Below are 21,018 nucleotides of genomic sequence, written 5' to 3' on the forward strand. Positions count from 1 at the left end.
AGCAAAAGAAGGAGCTACAAGGGCCAGCGGTAGAACAAGAGCTGGAATCTTAGGGGGCCACGGTAAATGAAAGGATGCAGGGACTAGAGGTGCTTCCTGGGAGTGGGAAGAATGCAGCCACAGTGTCTCCCCCTTCCCTCTCCTCCCCAGCTCCAGCCCTGGTCTTTTCTTTTCATCCCTTATCCCCAAGACAGAGCTATGGCTCTGGCCATGTCATCGTGTTCCTGTGTCCCCTACATGGTCCCTGCCCTCCACCTACTCCTTTTGCGTAGACCCTATTATAATAAATTTTAAATAAAAACCTGAAAAAAAAGATAAAGGTGGTGGCATATAGTGAGGGCTTTATACTGCATCATCAATGACAGGAGCATGTGCAAAAGAGAAGAGAGAGTGAAGACGATCAGGCACTTTATAACAACCCTCTTTAATGATAACCAACTCACTGTCACAGGAACCACATTAATCCCTTCATGAGGGTGGAGCCTCCATGATCCAAATACTTCTTAAAGGCCCACCAATTCTCAATACAATTACATTGGCAATGAGATTTCTTTCTTTAAAAATGTTATTTAAGGCATATAAATTTCATGTATTTCATATATAAAGATTCAGAAACATGGTGATACTTTCTAGTCTACCCTCCCTCCTACCCATGTTCCCACCCTTCTTTCTCCTCCCTCTTAGATTCCCACTCTTAATTTTTACAAAGATCTATTTTCAGGTTACTTTATACACAAAAGATTAACCCTTCACTAAGTAAAGAGTTCAACAAATTGTATGAAGAAAAAAACACTGTTCCTCAACAGTAGAGAAAAGAGCTGTAAACAATCATCAAATCTTAAAATGTCAATTTCATTCCTATACATTACATTTTAGGCACACATCAGGAAAAGCATATGGTATTTGTCTTTGGGGGACTGGCTTATTTCACTAAGTATAAATGGCTTCCAGCTGCATCCATTTTGTTACAAAAGATAGGATTTCGTTATTTTTTACTGCTGGGTAGTATTCCATAGTGTATATATATACACCATAATTTCTTTATCCAATCATCAGTTGATGGACATCTGGGTTGATTCCATATGTTAGGTATTGTGAATTGAACTGAAATGAACATGGGGGTATAGATAACTCATATGCCGATTTTATTTTGTTTGGGTAAATTCCCAGGAGTGGGATTGCTGGGTCATGTGATATATCTATTTCTGGAGTATCTCCATATTGTCTTCCACAATGAGTGTGGCAGTTAGATTTCAACATGAGTTTTGGTGAGCACAAACCATTTCCAAATCATAGCAGCACCTAAACTAGACTTGGGGAGTCAAGGAGGGCTTCTTAGAGTAATAATCCCTCACCTAGACAGAGAACATAGGTTAAGTCGTGGTGGCCAAGTGAAGGCAGATGGAAGGAAGGAAGGAAGTTGCAGAAAGTTAGGAGGTAGAGGAGAACGGGAAGACCCAAGCCTAGAGAACCAGACAAGAACTAGACCATGCAGGTCCAGGCAAGCCATGTGGAGGGATTTGAATACTATCCTGAGTGCCCCAAAAAGTCCTGAAATGGCTTGCTATTCTTATCACAGTTCCCTTTCAGAAACACCACTGTGGAAGTAGTTTGGAAGGTGGACTGTGAAGTAGTGACATTGGAGTCTGAGGATCCAGGTGAGAGGTGATAAGATGGCTGCTTAAGATGGCTGTTATGGTGATGGAAACAAATGGATGGACCAGAGACACATTTAGAAGGTAGGATGGACAGATGTGTGGAATGGAGGAAAGTTTCTGGTTTTGAAAACTGGAGGGAAGTGATAGAAGTATAATATGAAGGTTAAAAGAAGTGGCTCTGAAGACTGCCTGGATTTTTTTTCATAAAAGATCAATTTAGGGGCCAGTGCTGTGTCTTAGTAAGTTAAGCATCTGCTTGCAGTGCTGGCATTCCATAAGGGTGCTTGTTTGAGTCCCAGATGCCCACTTCCAGCCCAGCTCTATGCTGATAGCCTGAGAAAGCAGTAGAAGACGAACCAAGTGCTTGGGCCCCTGCACCCAAATGGGAGACCAAGAAGAAACTACTGGTTGTGGCCATTTGTTGAGTGAACCAGTGGATGGAAGACCGCTCTCTCTGTCTCTCCCTATCTCTGTCTGTAACTCTGCCTCTCAAATAAATAAATAAATTTTTAAAAAAGATCAATTTATTCATTTATTTTAAAGAGAGAGAGAGAGATCTTCTATCCAATGGTTTGCTTCCCAAATGGCTCTGACATCCAGGTCCGGGCTAGGCCAAAGCTCCATCCTGGTTTCTCATATGTGTGGCAGGGGTCCAGGTACTTGGACCATCTTCTGCTGCCTTTCCAGGCACATTATCAGGAATCTGGATAAGCAGCTAAGTAGTAGCGACTTATATGAGTGTTCCAGTATGGGATTCTGGCATCCCTGTGCTACAGTGCTGACCCTCAGGCTGCCTGAATTTTGAAACCCTGATTAGCTATGTGGTCTTTGACAAGTTCCTTAACCTGTACGTGCCTCAGTTTCCTTACCTATAAAATTAGGGTATTGATGCTCTTTTCCTTATAATTAGTAAGTGAAGTAATACGAGTACATAAAAACTACATAGAAAGTATTCAATAAAAGTTAACTGTTATAGGCAATAAGGAAGAAGAATGGGCTTCAAAGGAATGATGAGGAGTTCCTGGGTGTGCCAAGTTCGGGTTTCTGTGTGGCACTCAAGTGGGAATTAGTTATGTGGGACTGAGGCTCAAGAGATATGTGGGCTAGAAATATAAACTTGAGAGTTAACAATTTAAGGATGGTCATTTAAACCTTGGGAGATTGTGCAGGGAGAATATGTAGAAGGCCAAAGAGCAAAAGCCCTGAGAACTCTTAACAATTATGGGATGGACAAATGTGGGAAAAGGAACCCAATGAGGATGCTGACAAGCAATCAGAGAGGGGAGAGAAAAACCAGCAGAGAGCATAGTATCATAGAAGCCAGGATAAGACAAGTTTGAAGATGGAGGCAATGGCCAAAGGTGACGCTGCTTTGGAGAGGCCAATGTAAGAGAACATGTGAGAAACAACAATGGGATTTAGTTACAAGGAAATTGTTGGCAAAAATAGTTTCTGGGGCCGGCGCTGTGGCGCAGCAGGTTAATGCCCTGGCCTGCAGTGCTGGCATCCCACATGGGCGCTGGTTCGAGTCCCAGCTGCTCCTCTTTTGATCTAGCTTTCTGCTATGGCTGGGAAAGCAGTAGAAGATGGCCCAAGTCCTTGGGCCCCTGCACCCATGTGGGAGACCCAGAAGAAGCTCCTGGCTCCTGGCTTCGGATCGGCACAGCTCTGGCTGCTGCAGCCATCTGGGGAGTGAACCAGTGGGATGCAAGACCTCTCTCTCTCTCTCTCTCTCTCTCTCTCTCTGTGTGTGTGTGTGTGTGTGTGTGTCTACCTCTCTCTGTAACTCTGTCTTTCAAATAAATATAAATAAATAAATCCTTAAAAAATAAAAAAAGAAAGAGTCTGACAGGGACTGAAAGAATGGTTGACCAGCCATACTGAAGACCCAGTGAATTTATAATGGTTTCTCTCTGTATGAAAAGGGTGTTTTTACCAAGCTGTGCTTAGTAGTCTTGGGGCAGAAGCTTAAGGCTAGATATTTGGGTTAATTTAAGGCCTGGGGATTTGCAAGATGGATGAAGGATGGACAATGGGGTAAGAAAGGCAAGGATATCAGCAAGTGAGGAGTTAAAATTATTGATTCATAATTCTCCGCTCTCTGATTCAGAGCTCATGTTCCTGCTGCTGCAAATAATTTCTCTTTATTCTCCACTGTACTTCGTAGCATTTGCTCACGTGAGGCTCTTATATTGCCAGGATGCTTCTGCATATGTGTGTGTGTGTGCGCTCGTGTGTGTGTCTACTTCTGCCCCTACTGCTGACCTAGGATCCTCTCCATGCCCCATGTTTAGATTACATAAGAGAGACTAGCTGAGTGATTCTATCAGTCATTATCTTCCATGTTTGACAAAAAGCTCTGACCCTTAAGCTGCTGGCCAATCTGTGGATTTTTCTACCGTGAGTCAAGGACCTATGTCTTGTGTCAACCTTCTTCAGAAGGTATTTTGAGTCCAACATGTAGAATGTTTAATATTTTGGGCTCTCAAACTGATGCTCAAGCTTGAATTCAGCTGCCCCATTTACTGTGTGACCTTGGGCAATTTACTTCACCTTTCTGATCTCCAGTTTCTTCAATTCTAAAATGAGAGTACCTGTCTTATCAGGTGTTTGTGAGAATAAAATTGTCGCTCCCCCTCTTCGTGGAGGAACGACACTAAGCCCTGCCTAGGCTTCATATCCGAGTCACGGCACCATTATGTCGCTCCCCCTCTTCGTGGAGGAACGACACAGGACCCTGCGCTGTTCTTTTCGTCTGCTCGGCCCTCCCCGGGTTTGCTGCTGGTTCTTCCCGGGTTGGCTACTATCCCTTCCACCTCCGTGGAAGGGCAGTTCCCCCTGGCCACATTCCCCACTTCCGCAGGGGAGCGGCACACCGCCAGCCGGCTCTACTCGGGGGCTGCACAGGTGTTCCTTCAGCTAGATGTTCCCCATAGATGTTCCTGGTGCATGCCGTCTCTCTCCTCCTTTATAGTCCTCCTCCGCCAATCCTAACTCGGCTGCCCACACGCCGAGTACGCTGCTCTCCAATCAGGAGCAGGTCCTACAGTTTATTGGTTGAACTGGAGGCAGCTGCGTAGAAGCTGTTTTCTCCTCTCCCAGCGCCATATTGTGGGAGAGCAGATGCATAGAATAAGTCTTAATTCCAGTAACTCAGTCTAGTCCGGGTTGCTCCCCACAGATCCCCCTTTCTTTTTATTTTTTGGCGTTGATACACGCCTGTCTTCGGTGTCCCGCGGCACACACTCTGCTCTACTTGCTAGAGTTGCCACAGGCTCTTACAAGTCCTATCAATCAGGCAAACCGAATCCGGGTCCTCTCTTCGCCATGTTGTGAGGAGGTTTTTAGGCACTGATGCATGCCTGTGTTCGGTGCCCTGCAGCGCATGCTCTACTCTGCTAGAACTGCCTGCAGGTGCTTACAAAACCTATCAGGCAAACCGAATCCAAGCCTTCTCAGCGCCATATTGTGGGGAGGCTTATTGGTGTTGATTCGTGCCTATCTTCGGTGACCTGCAGCTCATACTCCGGTCGAGCTGCTTGCTGGTGCTTATCGCCTTAATCAGGCAGACCGAATCCAAGCCTCCTAATTGTTGTATTGTGGGGAGGCCTTACTGATGTTAATTCGTGCCTGTCTTCGGTGACCTGCGGCGCATAAGCTGCTAGCCGCCGCAGGTGCTCATCGCCTCACTTAATCAGGCAGACCAAATCCAAGCTTTCTCATTGCCATGTTGAGGGGAGGCCTTTCTATTTCTCTATTTCTCTATCTCCGGGCATTCCTATTTCTCCCATTTTACTTCTATCTTCCAGCATTCCTATTTCTCTCATTTTACTTCTAAACTTCTGTTTCTCTTATCCCCGCGGTTTCCCGGCGCCCGCCCGAGGCTGCTTCTCAGCACCTCGCCCCGTGGCAGCTTCACGGCTCTGCGTGGCTTCCCGGCGCCTCGCCCCGCCGGCGCCCGCCCCGCGGCGGCTTCACAGCTCTGCGCGGCTTCCCGGCGCCTCGCCCCGCCCTCGCCCGCCGGCGCCCGCCCTGCAGCGGCTTCCCGGCTTTGCGCCACTTCAGCCCGCGCTTCTCTCATCTGCGCGGCTCGGCTTCGCGCGCACACTCCGCAGTCTCCACGCACTTCGCGCCCGCACCACGGCCTCGCGCCAGCCCTGCGTTCCCTATCTATTCACGCCCCGTGCTCTCTCTGCACGCGGCGGCTTCCGCGAATGTTTCCGCCACCACCGGCATTCAGTCCAAGTTCCCCGGACTAACCTGGTGAATTTCAACCTGGCGGCCCATGTCTCTGCCTCTGGTTCCAGATCTTCGCCTCTTGCTCCCCGGGGTGACTTGAAGAATTCCAAGGTGGCTTATGTCTCCGCCTCGGCCTGCACTCGCGGCTTCATCCTCCCTAACATTTTTCTCTTCCGGTATGTTTCCCTAAGTTTTCTTCCAACAATATTCCTCTCTCATTTCTCCTGGCCTCTCCCCACAGTCCGTATCCAAGTCTAAGTTTCTTATAGGTTTCACTTTCACTTTCAACCTGCAGTCCGTATCTGAGTCTAAGTTTCTTCTTGCTTTCACTTTAAATCCTAACTTCTTTCCCACAGTCCATATCCGAGTCTATGCCTAGGCTTTCAATAGCTTCTTCTGGCACCTTTTTCGTCCGGCTTTTCCCTAGGCTGCTTGCTAGTCTCTCTCTCTGGCATTTTCCACTTCTTCCCGTTTCTTCCCTCTTAGGTTTCCTATCCGTCCTAGGTTTCCTATCCGAGTCACGGCACCATTATGTCGCTCCCCCTCTTCATGGAGGAACGACACAGGACCCTGCGCTGTTCTTTTCGTCTGCTCGGCCCTCCCCGGGTTTGCTGCTGGTTCTTCCCGGTTTGGCTACTATCCCTTCCACCTCCGTGGAAGGGCAGTTCCCCCTGCCACATTCCCCACTTCCGCAGGGGAGCGGCACACCGCCAGCCGGCTCTACTCGGGGGCTGCACAGGTGTTCCTTCAGCTAGATGTTCCCCATAGATGTTCCTGGTGCATGCCGTCTCTCTCCTCCTTTATAGTCCTCCTCCGCCAATCCTAACTCGGCTGCCCACACGCCGAGTACGCTGCTCTCCAATCAGGAGCAGGTCCTACAGTTTATTGGTTGAACTGGAGGCAGCTGCGTAGAAGCTGTTTTCTCCTCTCCCAGCACCATATTGTGGGAGAGCAGATGCATAGAATAAGTCTAAATTCCAGTAACTCAGTCTAGTCCGGGTTGCTCCCCACAAAAATAATACATGAGAAGTGCTTGAGGGGGCCAACATTGTGGTGTAGCGGGTAAAGCCACCACCTGCAATGCCGGCATCCCATATGGGTGCTGGTTTGAGTCCCGGCTGCTCCACTTCTGATCCAGCTCTCTGCTATGGCCTGGGAAAACAGTAGAAGATGGTCTAAGTCCTTGGGCCCCTGCACCTGCGTGGGAGACCCAGAGGAAGCTGCTGGCTCCTGGATTCGGATTGACACAGCTTCAGACGTTGTGGCCTATTGAGGGAGTGAACCAACGAATGGAAGACCTCTTTCTCTGCCTTTCCTTTTTCTCTGTGTAATTCTGACTTTCAAATAAATAAATCGTTAATAAAATAAAGAAAAGTGCTTAGCATAGTACCTGGCACATAGTTATTTACCTGTATATATTACTTATGATGATGATGATTTTTACTGTAGATGTAGGCACTTAGGATCTATCAGTAGACTTTTGGACAAGACATTAGGGAAGGTAGGATCTGAACTGCACCATCAGAGGTGCTCTTTGCCATTTTCTGGTCTTCTTACCTCCCCGTAGGAAATGATTGTCATCCTGTGGTCTCTAAAGACCTGAAGCCTTTGGACTACTGAATGTGCCACGGGCTGGGGACTGAGCTGCTGGGTCTGCTCTTTGTCAGCTAAGGAGGAATCCTGGCAGCCTGGCCTCTCCAACTCAGTCTTTGGTTTTTATGAGTCATGCTCCTCTTATGTTAAGCCTAGCTCAGATTTGGAAGAGGGCTAGGGGAGTGGGGGTGGGTGAAGGGAGAAAAGGCAGGAACATAACCTCTTTCTGAGTTTCTTGCTTAGCTCAAATTATAAGAATCCTTTCTTAGAGCCCCAGTGAGAGGATCTGAGGCCCCACTGTGAGCAGATTGGTTCATGCAGTCCCAGTTGCCTCGTGTGTGAGCCGTAGCTCCCCAGGTACCTGGACAGCCAGGGCCTCTCCCTCTCTCTCTCTGATACAATTTGACCAAGATGGGTGAAGAAATCTTTTCCCCAAAAGCTAATGTGAATTGCTGATACAGGGGAAGGAAGTAGATTCAAGAGGCCTGTTGCTCAGAAATTGTGCTCCTAGAAATGATCTGGTCCTTGATGACTTGTGTCTGACATGGATTTTCCAAGGTGTTTTCAAGGGTATTGTTGCTTAGAACCATGCTTAAGTTTTTTGAAAGGAAGTTTATTTAAGGAAAAATATTCAGTAGATAGTTAAGCATGTGACAAAATTCATAAAGGTAGCATATAGATTACTGAGGTTTGAGGGACACAAGTCTTAACCAAATGAGTTTGCCTTTTCTGCTGCCTTTTTTTGCCCAGGTAGTGGGCTAAGCTACACTGGTATCCCATATCAGAGTGTTGGTTTGATTTCTGACTGTTCCACTTCTGAGCCAGCTTCCTGAATAGGAAGGCTTGGGCCCCCATCACCCATGGAGAAGATTCTGGTTTTGGCCCTGACAAATGCAGGGAGCTGGGGAGCAAACCAGCAAATGGAAGATTCATTCATTCATTCTCTCTCTCTTTCTCTCTCTCTCTCTCTCTTTCTGTCTTCAAATAAATAAATCTTTTTACAAAGCAAGTGTGTTTTGGTGCAAAGCATTTTTAAATCTGTGCATGCAAGGTGTCTTTAAAAATTCATGGAAATGTGTTAAAAATCTATGCACATGTTTCCAAATTTCTTCGCATCAAAGCAAATTTATCTTTTAATGCCAGTTTTCTTCCAACTTTTTGAAATACCCTTTTATTAATCTGTGCATTTGGCTGGCATTTAAATAGGTCAAAGCCTAGAGTACCTTCTCCCTTTCATGACTTCCTGGTCCCTGTTGCGGGCTGTTTAGCACTTGATTCATATTCTCTCCCCCTGCATTCCTCGGCCTACTGGTTGAAGATATCCCTGACTCTTCTTTCTCCCTTTCACACACTGAATTATTGAGCATGCCCTATTAATTCTTTCTTCAGAATATCTCTTGCATTGTATCTCTTCTAATTGGCATTTTCCATGTGTGCACCACAGTCTCAGTATGCAGATCAGCATTCAGTTAATCTTCCTGAAGTACAACTTTCACCATGGATTTCTCCTGAATTGGTTCTCCACCAAGTATCAGATCTTGCCCAAACTCTTGAATGAGAAATTCATTGTACTTGGGATATGGCTTCAGTTTAAGATCTGTCCATATCTTCCATTTTCTCTGTAGGACAAATCTAGGTTTTCACTGTTCTTCACACATTCTATGCTTATTTAGTTCTAGCGCCACCTATTACCTTTGTACCTCAACTAAAATAGCTTCCTCAGTTCTTTTTAGTCAGCTACCTACTTATTTTCCATATATTACTATTAGTATTTGTTTTGTGTCTCCCCAAGTAGACTCAACTTGCTGAGGGTGTTTTCCATTTTTGCTACCACTTTGGTACTTAGCAAAGTGCCTTGTACATGATGGGGCCATTGGATATGCTTCTGACTTAAAGTGAAGAAGTCCAACATATAGTGGCTTAAACAACAGAGGTTTCCTTTCTTCATATAACAAACAGTTTAGAGAACACGTGGTTGCCTTCTCTGCCATCCGTAGCAAATTTGCTTTCACTTTCACACTTGCTGTCTCATGACCACAAGATGGTTGCTGGCATCTTCAGGTCTCACATCTGCATCTCAACAGGAAGAAGGATGAAGAAGCAAAGGCCTTCTCTTCAGGCGGTTCTGTCCTGTGATTTTGAAGAGATTTTCCTAGGAGCTTTCTCCTTAAATCTCATTAGCCAGAACTCTGTCAAGTGTTCACTCTTAGGCCATTGACTGATTTAGAACCATTATAAGTCATATCTGAGAATGGATCTGGGTCTTTCTTCCTGTTGTGAAAAGATCTTTGCTGTGGGGCCAGCGCTGTGGCGCAGAAGGCCAAACCTCCACCTGTGGTGCCGGCATCCCATATGGGTGCCAGTTTGAGTCCCGGCTGCTCCTCTTCTGATCCAGCTCTCTGCTATTACCTGGAAAATAAGTAGAAGATGGCCCAGATGCTTGGGCCCTACACCTGCACAGGAGACCCAGAAGAAGCTCCTGACTCCTAGCTCCCGATGGACCCAACTCTGGCCGTTGTGGCCATCTGGGAGTGAATTCACCAGCAGATGGAAGACCTCTCTCTGTAACTCTGCGTCTCAAGTAAAAAAAAATTAAACAAAGAAAACATCATTGCTAACTATCTGAACAAACTGGAGTTCTGTTAGTAAGCAAGATATAGAGGATGGTTATTAGATAGTCAACCAGCCATGTTTATCAAAGAACTCAATAAAGACTGCTTTGAGAACCAGTGGCCTGCCCTGGTCCTGAGTCACTTTGTGAGACTTAGCAGGTTTCCAGAAAAAGCCATTTTCTCTGTGCTCACACAACTACACCTATGTGTCCCCGTCTCTTCATTGAACAGTCAGGATGATTATGTGGGCTTTCTCAGCTCTGCTCCCTCACCTGAGAGGAAGAGCCTGAGCAAAGCATGGTGCTTTCTCATTTAGTTTTTTTTTTTAAGATTTATTTTATTTATTTAAAAGACAGAGTTACAGGGAGGGGTAGAGACAGAGAGAGAGGTCTTCCATCCACTGGTTCACTCCCCAGTTGGCCACAATGACCAGAGCTGTGCCAATCCGAAGCCAGAAGCCAGGAGCTTCTTCCAAGTCTCCCACGTGGGTGCAGGGGCCCAAGGACTTGGGCCATCTTCTCCTGCTTTCCCAGGCCATTGCAGAGAGCTGGATGGGAAGAGGAGCAGGGAGGAGCCGGGACATGAACCGGTGCCCATATGGGATGTCGGCGCTTCAGGCCAGGGCTTTAACCCACTGTGCCACAGCGCCAGTCCCCTCCTATTTAGTTATTGCTGGCTGAGTAGTTTCTTCCTGTGGCTTTACTTCAAGGGCCGAGTGGAGTGTGAATGGATAGGCCTGCTTCTTCAGGGAAGAAATCATCCCTGCCTTTGTCTCTGTTTTTTGTGTGTGATTTCTAAAATAGTCCTGAAATTGAATTTGCATGCAAAGAAAAAAAAATCCAGAAGAGGAAATTTCCAAAACCAAATTGTACGAAGTGTCATTTAATATAACAACAAATGGAAGCAACCTAAACAGCTAGTAATAAGTACTTGGCTAATAGGAGTTTGCCTTTTAGTACATTAGGGTATGGTATAGCCACATAATTTGACAACTTAATGAACTCGGCCTGTAAAAGAAAATGTATACATCTTAAGTGGAGAAAGATCAAAATAATGAATCCACAGTTACTGTGTCAAATGTATATATGTGCTTTGACAAACAGAAAAGGAGGGTTGTCCCATTTGATATCAAAGAGACTTTAGACACTAAGAGATGTATTATGTATTTATTGAATTCCAACTGTGAAGCAGTTAGTGAATCATTGTTTGGGGGTTCCATTTCACCTGAAGTTTACAAAGTGAGAGATGGGACATCCAACACTGTTCTGTTTTTGTTTTTGTTTCTTTTCTTTTTTTTTTTTTTGCCATGAAGACAGAAAGATTAAGACAGAACTTGAACTTGGATCCTTTCTGTAGCAGACAGAAAGTCAGAGTGTAGACCTCCTTCTGTGTCACCACTGAGGAGACCCCTTTCCTGTCTCTCACAGCTGACAAAGCATTCTGATGGAAAATTCCAATCCAATCCCAGAACAGTGTATGTTACTGTGTGGAGAAACAGTTTGATTTCCGTCATGAAGTTTGTTGGCACAGCCTGGTTCCTCCGACACTCCCGCCCACCACCGCTCATCCTCCAAGGTTGACACCTTAAATATCTAGACAGGGTGAAAAGAAAATTCAGACCTCCAGTTTGGGGCTGGGCTGCTGGAGACGGAGCCAAGGGTGTGTTGTTGATACAGAAGATAGTTCTCTCCTAAGAGTTCACTGTAGGACTTTTTTTTTTTTTCTGCTGGTTCAGGTTTTCCAGCTTTATTCAAGGGACTGAAGATAGGAGGGAAGCAGAATGGGTGGGTATATGGACTAGCAGGGAGGAGAGACTTGTTTTTCTCTCTTTTCCTGACCAGTGGCTACTCAAGAAAAGCCTCCACTTATGGAGCACTTACTCTGTGATATGTGCTTTATACATGTTATCTCCTTTGATCTCCATATCAGCTTGATCGTTATTATCCCTCCATTTTACAGTTGAGCAAACAAGCTTAGAGAGAACTTACCCAGAGTCACTCACCCAGAGGATGTTGGAATCAGGATTCACCCAATACAAATTTTCTAAAGCACATACTCCATGACTAGCCTTGTGCTGAATACTGAACATGGAACTGTGAACAAGATCAGGTAACAGGTTTTCAGCAAGTTGCAGCCATTGGAGTTTGCATTAGTGGTAAGTGAGCAGATATTGATCAGAGAGCATGGAGCTTGCTCTGATGGGGAAAAACTGATGCTAAGGGCCAGAATCAAGAGAGCACAGAGCTTTGAGAACTACTGAGGGGCCCGGCACTGTGGTATGTGTAGTAAGCTAAGCCTCCTCTTGCAGCACCAGCATTCCATATGGGCTCCAGTTCAACTCCTGGCTGTTCCTCTTCCAATCCAGCTCTCTGCTACAGTCTGGGAAAGCAGTGGAAGAGGACGCAAGAGCTTGGGCCTTTGCTCCTGTGTGGCAGACCTGGAAGAAGCTCTTGGCTCTTAGTTTCAGATCAGATCAGCTCCAGCTGTTGCGGCCATTTGGGGAGTGAACCAGCGGATGCAAGACCTTTCTCTCTGTCTCTCCTTCTCTCTGTGTATAACTTTATCTTTCAAGTAAATAAATGAAATCTTAAAAAAAAGAACCACTGTGAGTGGTTGGGTATGGCTATAACAAGATGACAGGTGCTGTCTCATTCACTGCTTTGTGAACCATGGAGAGGAGTTGGGATTTCAGTCTTAGCATGATGAAGAGCCATGGGAGGGCTTTGAGCAAGGCAATGATGCAATGTGACTGGAATTCCCTGGTTCAATCTGGCTGCTGTGGAGAACAGGTTGTAAAGGTTGAAGTGGGGATATCACAGTGGTGATGGGGATATCTCAGTGTTGATGAGGAAATCACAGTGATGATGTCCATGTCCTAGTGGTGATGAATACATCGCAGTGGCTTAGTCCAGGGTGGTAGAACAAAGGGAGAGAGATTTGGGATTTGTGTTTCAGATATACCTGACAGCACTTCCTGGTGGATTATAGGTAGGGGATAAAGGAGAAAAAGGAGTCAAGGCCACATGAATTGGACTCCGAACACCTCAGCTTCCCCTCTCTGCCTAGGATGTGACAGTTGAGATTCTGCAATCAGTCTTGAAATCTGAAGCACTGGCACACACTGGAAAACTAATGCATTCTTGCTTGCATTTGAGCCAGTGAGACCAAGAGAAATATGGGAGAGTGTGATTATTTATTTTTACAAGTGAACACTTTTTTCTGAGACATAGAAAGATACACACACACAGAGAGAATGAGAGAGAGAGAGAGAGAATGAGAGAGAGAAGAGAGAGAGAGAGAACACATCCTCTGTTTCACTCCCCAGATGCCTGTAACAGCCAATGCTGGGCCAGGTTGAAAGTGGAAGCCAGGAACTAAATCTGAGTTTCTCAGTTGTGTGGCAGGAACTCAGTTACTTAAGCCATCATCTGCCATCTCCCAGGGTCTGCTTAGTAGGGATATGGAGTCAGGAGCTGGACCTTGGAATTAATTCCAGGCACTCTTATATAGTATATGTGTCTTAACTAGCATCTTAATCGCTAAGCAAAACACCCATCCCCAGCACTGTTTGAATGCTTAATGAATATTTACTTATTTAATTCTCATAACAACTGCTTTTATTATTCTAGAAGGTACAGGTTGGTAAGTAACTTGAATAAGCCCACCCAGCTAGTAAGTGACAGAGCTGGGATTCAGACTCAGGTAGTCTCTCTCCAGAGTTCTGCACAACCTTTTCTATGGATTCATTCATTGATTCATGCATATATTCAATATGTGATTACTGAGAACATAATATAGGACAATACAAAAAGTTTGTAGAAAATGAAATTAAAAGATTATTCTATGCAAAAAATACTTGGAGTGTTCAAAGTTCATGGAAAATGTATATTAAGGAAAAAAACCTATGTATTAAGAGGTAGAGTGATCTACAAAACTAGATCCAATCTCTGCCTTCGTGGAGTTCAGAGTCCAGTAGAAGAGGCCAAATAAATACATAAATGTATACCTGTTAGAAGGACCTAGAATAGGGGATTTGACCTCCTCAGGGAGGTCAGGGAAAGTTTTACTCAGAAAGTGCCATTTGAAGGAAAACCTAAAGGATGCATAAGAGCTAATTAGACAAAGAAAGGAAGGAACAGGGTTCCAGACAGAGGGACTGGTCCGTACAAAAACCCTGTGGTAGGGAGGAGCATGGTATATCTGAAGGCTGGCAGAATGCCAGAGTAGCTGGAGGAGTGAGAGGCATTGTGAGGTGAGCCTGAAGCCCTCACACAGGCTAGTTTCAGTTTTGCCCTTGAACGTTTTCAAGCATGGAGCGAACAAATACCTCTGATCATTTTGGCTTTAATGTACAGGCTGACTTGGAGGCCAGGATGAAAGCCAGGAGACCAGTTGTGGGGGAAAGGGACACTGTATATATCGTGGGAGGAATGGTGGTGCCTTGGACTTGGGTGGCAACCCTGGGGCCATGGAAGGATTCAAGCATTATTGATTTTCCTTCTTGAAGAGTGTAGAATTGAGTGTGAATGAAGGCTTTTGAGTATTTACTTATTTATCTGAAAGTCAGAATTACAGAGCCGACATTGTGGCATAATGGGTTAAGCTGCTCCCTGGCATCCCATATGAGTACCGGTTTGAGTCCCAGCTGCTCCACTCCCAGTCCAGCACCATGCTAGTGTGCCTGGGAAAGCAGCAGAGAATGGTCCACGTAGTTGGGCCCCTGCAGCCGCGTGGGAGACCCAGAAGAAGCCCCTGGCTCCTGGCTTCAGATTGGTCCAGCCTCAGCTGTGCAGCCACTTGGGAAGTGAACCAGTGGATGAAGGATATTTCTCTTTCTGTCTCTCCCTCTCCCTCTCTCTGTTTGTAACTCTGCCTTTCAAATAAATAAATCGAGAGGAAGAAAGGACAAAAAGGACGGAAGGGAGAGAGGGAGAAAGGGAGGGGTGGGGCGAGGCGAGGAGAGGAGAGAAAAAGTCTTCCATCCACTAGATCACTCCCCAAATGGCCATAACGACCTGGTCTGGGTCAGGTCGAAATCAGGAGCCAGGAGTTTCATCCAGCTCTCCCATATAAGAGCAGGGAACCAAGTACTTGAGCCATCTTCTATTGCTTTCCCAAGGCACTAGCAGGGAGCTGGATAGGAAGTGAAGCAGCCAGGATATTTAACCCACTGTGCCACAGTGCGGATTCTGCGTGTAGAGATTAAAGAGAGAGATCAGAAGGAGGTATCAAGAAAGGCTCCTGGGGCCAGCCCTGTGGCACAGTGGATTAAGCTACCACCTGCAGCACTGGCATCCCATATGGGTGCCAGTTTGAATCTGCGCTGGGCTTGAGAAGAAGAGCTTTGGGGTGGGCTTCCTGGAGGACAGGAAGTCTGGGAAGAGCAAGGAGGGATTATATCAGGCGACAAAAGGTGGGAAAGACACACACTGGAGAACTAGGCTGGGATGAGTCCAGATGAGCTCTAGGAACCTGTTTAGTCTGAGTGTCACCCAGCAGGTTAGCACCCTTGAGTTTCCCTGCCTAGGGATGGTGTTGGCTGCAGAGTGTTAGGGTGGAGAAGTGACTTTTTCCAGAACCCTCCTGGCTCACATAGAGATGAAAAACTCCAGGGCACTGCTTTAGACAGCAACTGAACTTCCCCCTAAGAGCCCAAATGTGACTGTCTGTTCCTTGCATTTGCCCAGTCAATTGCTGCCACACTCTCCATCAAATCCCCAACTCACCTCTGAATTTGCCTGTGCTTCACCTCCTCTCCTGCCCTGATAGCTCTGTAAAGCCAGAATCACTCAGCGCTGTGTGTGAGAAGGCAAAGGGTCCACAGCATGAAACACAGGCTTATCAGAAGCTCAGTTTCCCTTCCCCCTCTGCACACCAAGCCACACACAGGGAGAAGGGATGGAGGTGTGGGGTGAAGGAAAGGGGAGAGACTGGTTCCTCTCCCCAGGATGCTACATGGCTGGCCTGGATGTGGGAGTGGGGGTGGGGAAGGCACTTCCCCAGAGCCTTCAGGGAGACCTCTAGCCTCTCTTGACCACAGCATTGCCTGCAGGAGGCAGCAGGGGGCCCCAGGCTGCTGGGAGGGTCAGGTCAGTCCTGGAGTTTGTGTGTGTGTGTGTGTGTGTGGGAGAAGGGCAGGCAGTGCTGGGAATGTGACCACCTGAGCATGCGCTTTTGCATTCCAAGTGGTGGGTCTGGATTATCCATTTCTTGGATTTCTCCAGACCTCTGCTCTTTCCATCAGAACATTTTTTTTTCCCACCTGGAATCCTTTGACCACAGGGTGTAGCCACAAGTTTGTCCAGCCAGGGCCATATGCCAGGTGACTGCTGGCTGTCCATCTGGCCCAGGCAAGAGGGAAAAGATAATTTCCAGAATAGAGGAAGTCCATGGGGCAGGGGCAGAAGGTGAGGCCAAGGAGCAGCAGTAGTAGTCCCAGTGCCCAGGCTAACCACTGAAGCCTGGCCAACAATACTCAGCAGGCACTCCTTGTTTAGGACAGGTTGCCATGGTATTTTGCCTGCTGGTGCAGTGGGACTGGAAAAAAGCAGAGTGATCCTGAGGGTGGAGTGTTGAGGGATGGTTAATAGCAGGAGAGGAGAATTGGACTTTTTACCCCGGTTTCAGTTGGGAGTTTGAGTCAGTAGCAGGGTGATGTAGCTGCTACAGGCAGAAGCTCTGGTGCCCTTAGGCCCCTAGAGGGACTCCTGCCACTATAAGTGCCCAGCTGTAACACTTGTCTTACAAGTCTTCCCAAAGGCCTGGTAAATGGCTATGCCATGGCTGTGCTCCCACAGGGGATCTTTCTTATGACTTGTAAGCTCTGTCTTCCCCTGTGGCCGGACTTGGACAGATCTGTTTATTATTCCCACACTGAGCCAAACAGCCATTTCACTGACTGGTTGTCAGCCACACTTTACCGATTTCTGTTCTATCTTGACATTAAGTAGCAGCCTGTAGCTGTGACAGTACAAGGGGTGAGTGATCATTATAGTAAGTTCAAACTCCTGGGCTTGGCATCTGAAGACTTCAACAATTAGTCTTTTACAACTGCACTTCAAAAAGTTTATGGAAATACATAATTAATTTTTGGTGCAAAAAAATTTTTGAAATCCGTGCACAATTTTTTTATAATAAGCATTTTGTATTAGATTTTTGAAGACCATTCATCATAATCCTCAACATTCCAATGCCACATATGTGGACCCCCTAAACACACACACACACCCCTAAATGTTTGTATACTTGGCATCATGTTAAAAAAATACATGAGGGCAGAGTTGTGGCATAGTGGGTAAAAGCCACCGCCTGCAACATCTGTATCCCATATGGGCACCAGTTTATGTCCCAGATGCCCCACTTCTGATCTAGCTCCCTGCTACTGGCCTGCGAAAAGCATCAGAAGGTGGTCTAAGTGCTTGGGCCCCTGCCACTCACACAGGAGACCCTGATGAAGCTCTTGGCTCCTGGCTTCAGCCTGGCTCAGCCTTTGCCATTGCGGCCATTTGGGGAGAGAACCAGTGGAAGGAAGACCTCTCTCTCTCTCTCTCTCTCTCTTTCTCTCTGTTTCTCTCTCTCTCTATAATTCTTTCAATTAAAAAAAGAAAAAATATATGAATAGTGGATAGAATGTTTTCAATTTTTAATTAGTGTGTTTGACATCTCACGGACACAGGTATGGTGCCAAATTTCATTTGCAAGTTAACAATTTCCAACTCTGTGTGTCTAAATATATTGGATGATTAATATTTGCTGAGTAACTGATGTATCTAGCCATATGTCCAGGCCTTACCTGCACTGACAAGCGGTGCAAATTAATTTGATCTCACTGAGCTTTGCTATGAAAATGAAACATAATGTTCTGCTGTATTAGAGGGCTTGAAAAAGTTCGTGGAAATTGTGTACTATGGAAAAGCTATGCGTGAATTTCAATTTTTCTGCACCCCAATAAAATCATCTTTTATTGCAATTTTTCATGAACTTTCTTACCACTCTTCCCCAAATAAGAAATAGGTTAAGGAAAGTTAGTCTGGGATATTATCAATTATGAACATAAAAAGAGGAGCTTGTTTCTCAAGAAATGCAAACAAGCAAAAATCACAGACCTCCAATCCTGCCTGTCTCTCATTGTCCAACTTAAAGTTCCCCTCCTCCTTGAGATGCCCTCAGCCTCATGCCGCTGGTCAATGTTTCTCACTCGTGTCTCCTCCATGGTGCAGTTCACACTTGGGCTATGGCTAGTAGTATATTCCGCTGTTCTCTTCCAGGACGGTCAGTTCTCTGAAGGCTGGTTTCATTCCTGGTTCCGTCTGGACACCATAAACCTGCAGCACAGAGCCTGCACTTGAATAGCCACTCCAGGAATAACCATTGGGAATCAGTGGCCTTCCTCCTTGTTGGGGTTTGCTTGGATTGAAGGGTGTGCTGAAAGCCCCAGAGTTTCTCCCTGGGGAGAACAAATACTTTTCTACATGGAGCATCCTCCTTGCCTCCCCACTACCCAACAGTCTTTTCCCTTCTATACTCGTGTGCAGGCCTTTGGGCTCTGTTTATTTTTGTCTTCTTTCCTTACTGCCTTCCCTGCCTCATGCAATACTGACCCTCTCTTTTCCCTGCTTCAGATCCTATTTCCAATGGGCACTTGGAATGAAAAATCCTTCCTTCAAAGTTGTGTCATAGGCAGGGGTGAGAGTCGTAGAGGGTTGAAATCACTACATATCCCTTCCCTTCCTTTGCCTTTGGTGCTGGGCAGGTGTGTTTATTGTGTGCAGTAAAATTATACATAGAATTTAGCATTTTAACCACTTGATGTATATTGCTTAAGTGGCACTAATACATTCACATTGTTGAGCAACCATCACCACCATCTGTCTCTAGAACTTTTTCGTCATCCCAAATGGAAACTCTATGCCCATTAACCAGTAATTCCTTGTTCCCCATTTCCCTCAGTCCCTCATAAACCACCATTCTACTTTCTATCTCTATAAATTTGAGTACTCTAGGCACCTCATATAAATGGAATCACACAATACAAAAAACTTCAATTTTCTGCACATCCTTTCCAACACTTTTTTTTCTGTTTTAATAATAGTCACCTTGATGGGTGCAAAGTGATACCTCTTGGTTTTTATTTGCATTTCCCTAATGACTGGTGATGTGGAGCATTTTTTTTCCTGTGCTAGGCAGATAAGTTTTTGACTTGTCAATGAGACTGCAGTTAGCTTTGTTTTCCAGGCACTCTTGGGAGTTGGAAATGCCCATTGTTTTGTGGGTTAGAATGACCTTGACTTAAAGAAGGCTTTGTTTACAGTCAGTTGCCCCTGAACTCCTCACATACTTTGAAGTCTGCAACCCCACAGCCTTCTATAGCCTCTCCCTACTCTCTGTCCATGCTTGTGGACCAAGCATTCCCTAAGCCTTTGAATATCTTTGGTTCTCTGTTGTCTTTGACCCATTTAGTCCCCTCCTACTGTGATAGCCAGCCAGCCATCCTGAAGAGGAAAAGGGGAAAAGGAAGGAGGTGGCAGGTTTCTTTGGATCCATTTTTTCTGATAAAAGAAATAGATAAATCTGCTTGTTCCTCCATGTAAAACAAACCAACAAAACCCCACACACATCTGTTTTGTTTGTCTATCAAACAGTTCTACATCTTTTAGAAACTTACTTGTTATCCATTAGTTTAAGATGAAGAATACAAAATGTATCTAGGGGGGCCGGCTCTGTAGGCTAAGTAGCTTAGTAGGCTAAGCCCCTACCTGCAGCACTAACATCCCATATGGGCACTGTTTCTAGTCCCGGCTGCTCCTCTTCCGATCCAGCTTCCTGGTATGACCTGGGAAATCAGTAGAAGATGGCCCAAGTGCTTGGGCCCCTGTACCCATGTGGGAGACCTGGAAGAATCTCCTGGCTCCTGGCTTTGGATCAGCCGAGCTCTGGCCCTTGAGGCCATTTGGGGAATGAACCAGCGGATGGAGGACCTTCCTTTCTGTCTCTTCCTCTGTCTGTCTGTAACTCTGCCTCTCAAATAAATAAATAAAATCTTTAAAGAAAAACAGAAAATGTGTCTATAAGAGGACAAGTATCAGAGTGCCTGAATTTGTCAGTAAAATGTCATTTAGGAATTTCCTTTGCTGTCTGATCTCTGAGTGAGTGTAAAGAGATGGTGACTGTCATGGAAATCACAAATAAGAACGAAATGTAAGCCCTTCCAAGTTCTTAGCAGACAAGAGTTACAGCCAAAGCATTTCCAGTTGGAGACGGGACACTGTCATGATCTAGTCAATCTGCTATAACAAAATACTGTAGACTTGGTAATTTGTAGACAGTGGAAATTGGTTGTTCGCAGTTTTAGAGGCTGGAGAGTTCAAGATCAAGGCACTGGCAAATTCAGTGTCTTGGGAGAGGCTGCTCATCCTAGATGGTACCTTCTGTGTGTCCTATCATGGCAGAAGGGAGGCAGACTCCCTTCTCTCAAACCTCTTTTTTTTTTTTTTAAAGATTTATTTATTTGAAAAGAAAAGAGAGAGAGATCTATCTTCCATCTGCTAGTTCACTCCACAAACGGCCACAATGGCCTGTGCTGGGCCAGGCAGAAACCAGGAGCTGGGAGCCAGGAACTTCATTCAGGTCTCCTGTATGGGTGGCAGAGACGCCAGTTTCCAGGCCATCTTCTGCTGGTTTCCCAGGCTTATTAACAGGGAGCTGGATTGGAAGTGAGACAGCCACAATTCATACTGGTACTCATATCAGATGCCAGCATTGCAGGCTTTACCCACTCTGCCATGACGCCAGCCTTATAGGGTGCTAATCCTGTTCATGAGAGCAGAGTCCTGATGACCTAATCTTCTCCAAAAGACCCCACCTATTAACATATCACATTGGATTCAGGTCCTAACATGTGAATTTTGGAGGAATAC

At 45.9% G+C, this 21,018-nt stretch overlaps 1 protein-coding gene and 1 long non-coding RNA gene across 5 annotated transcripts in view; one reads left to right on the top strand and one right to left on the bottom strand.

Annotated features, from left to right (window-relative positions):
- Positions 1 to 6,673, bottom strand: part of LOC149119639 (uncharacterized) — a 29,763-nt gene extending 23,090 nt beyond the window's left edge. Inside the window, exon 1 of one of the 2 annotated variants that reach the window (XR_016228477.1) lies at positions 5,919 to 6,168. This is a non-coding gene — a long non-coding RNA (uncharacterized LOC149119639). Of the gene's footprint in view, positions 1 to 5,918 lie in introns of both variants that reach the window. The other variant, XR_016228476.1, reaches the window with a different exon arrangement.
- The window catches only part of NHSL2 (NHS like 2), a 304,501-nt gene that overhangs the window by 36,166 nt on the left and 247,317 nt on the right, over positions 1 to 21,018 (top strand). The gene's annotated exons all lie outside the window — the stretch shown is intronic.

The sequence above is a fragment of the Oryctolagus cuniculus genome, chromosome X (assembly GCF_051225735.1).
Source record: "Oryctolagus cuniculus isolate XC-2025 breed Fujian yellow rabbit chromosome X, ASM5122573v1, whole genome shotgun sequence".
Lineage (NCBI taxonomy): Eukaryota > Metazoa > Chordata > Mammalia > Lagomorpha > Leporidae > Oryctolagus > Oryctolagus cuniculus.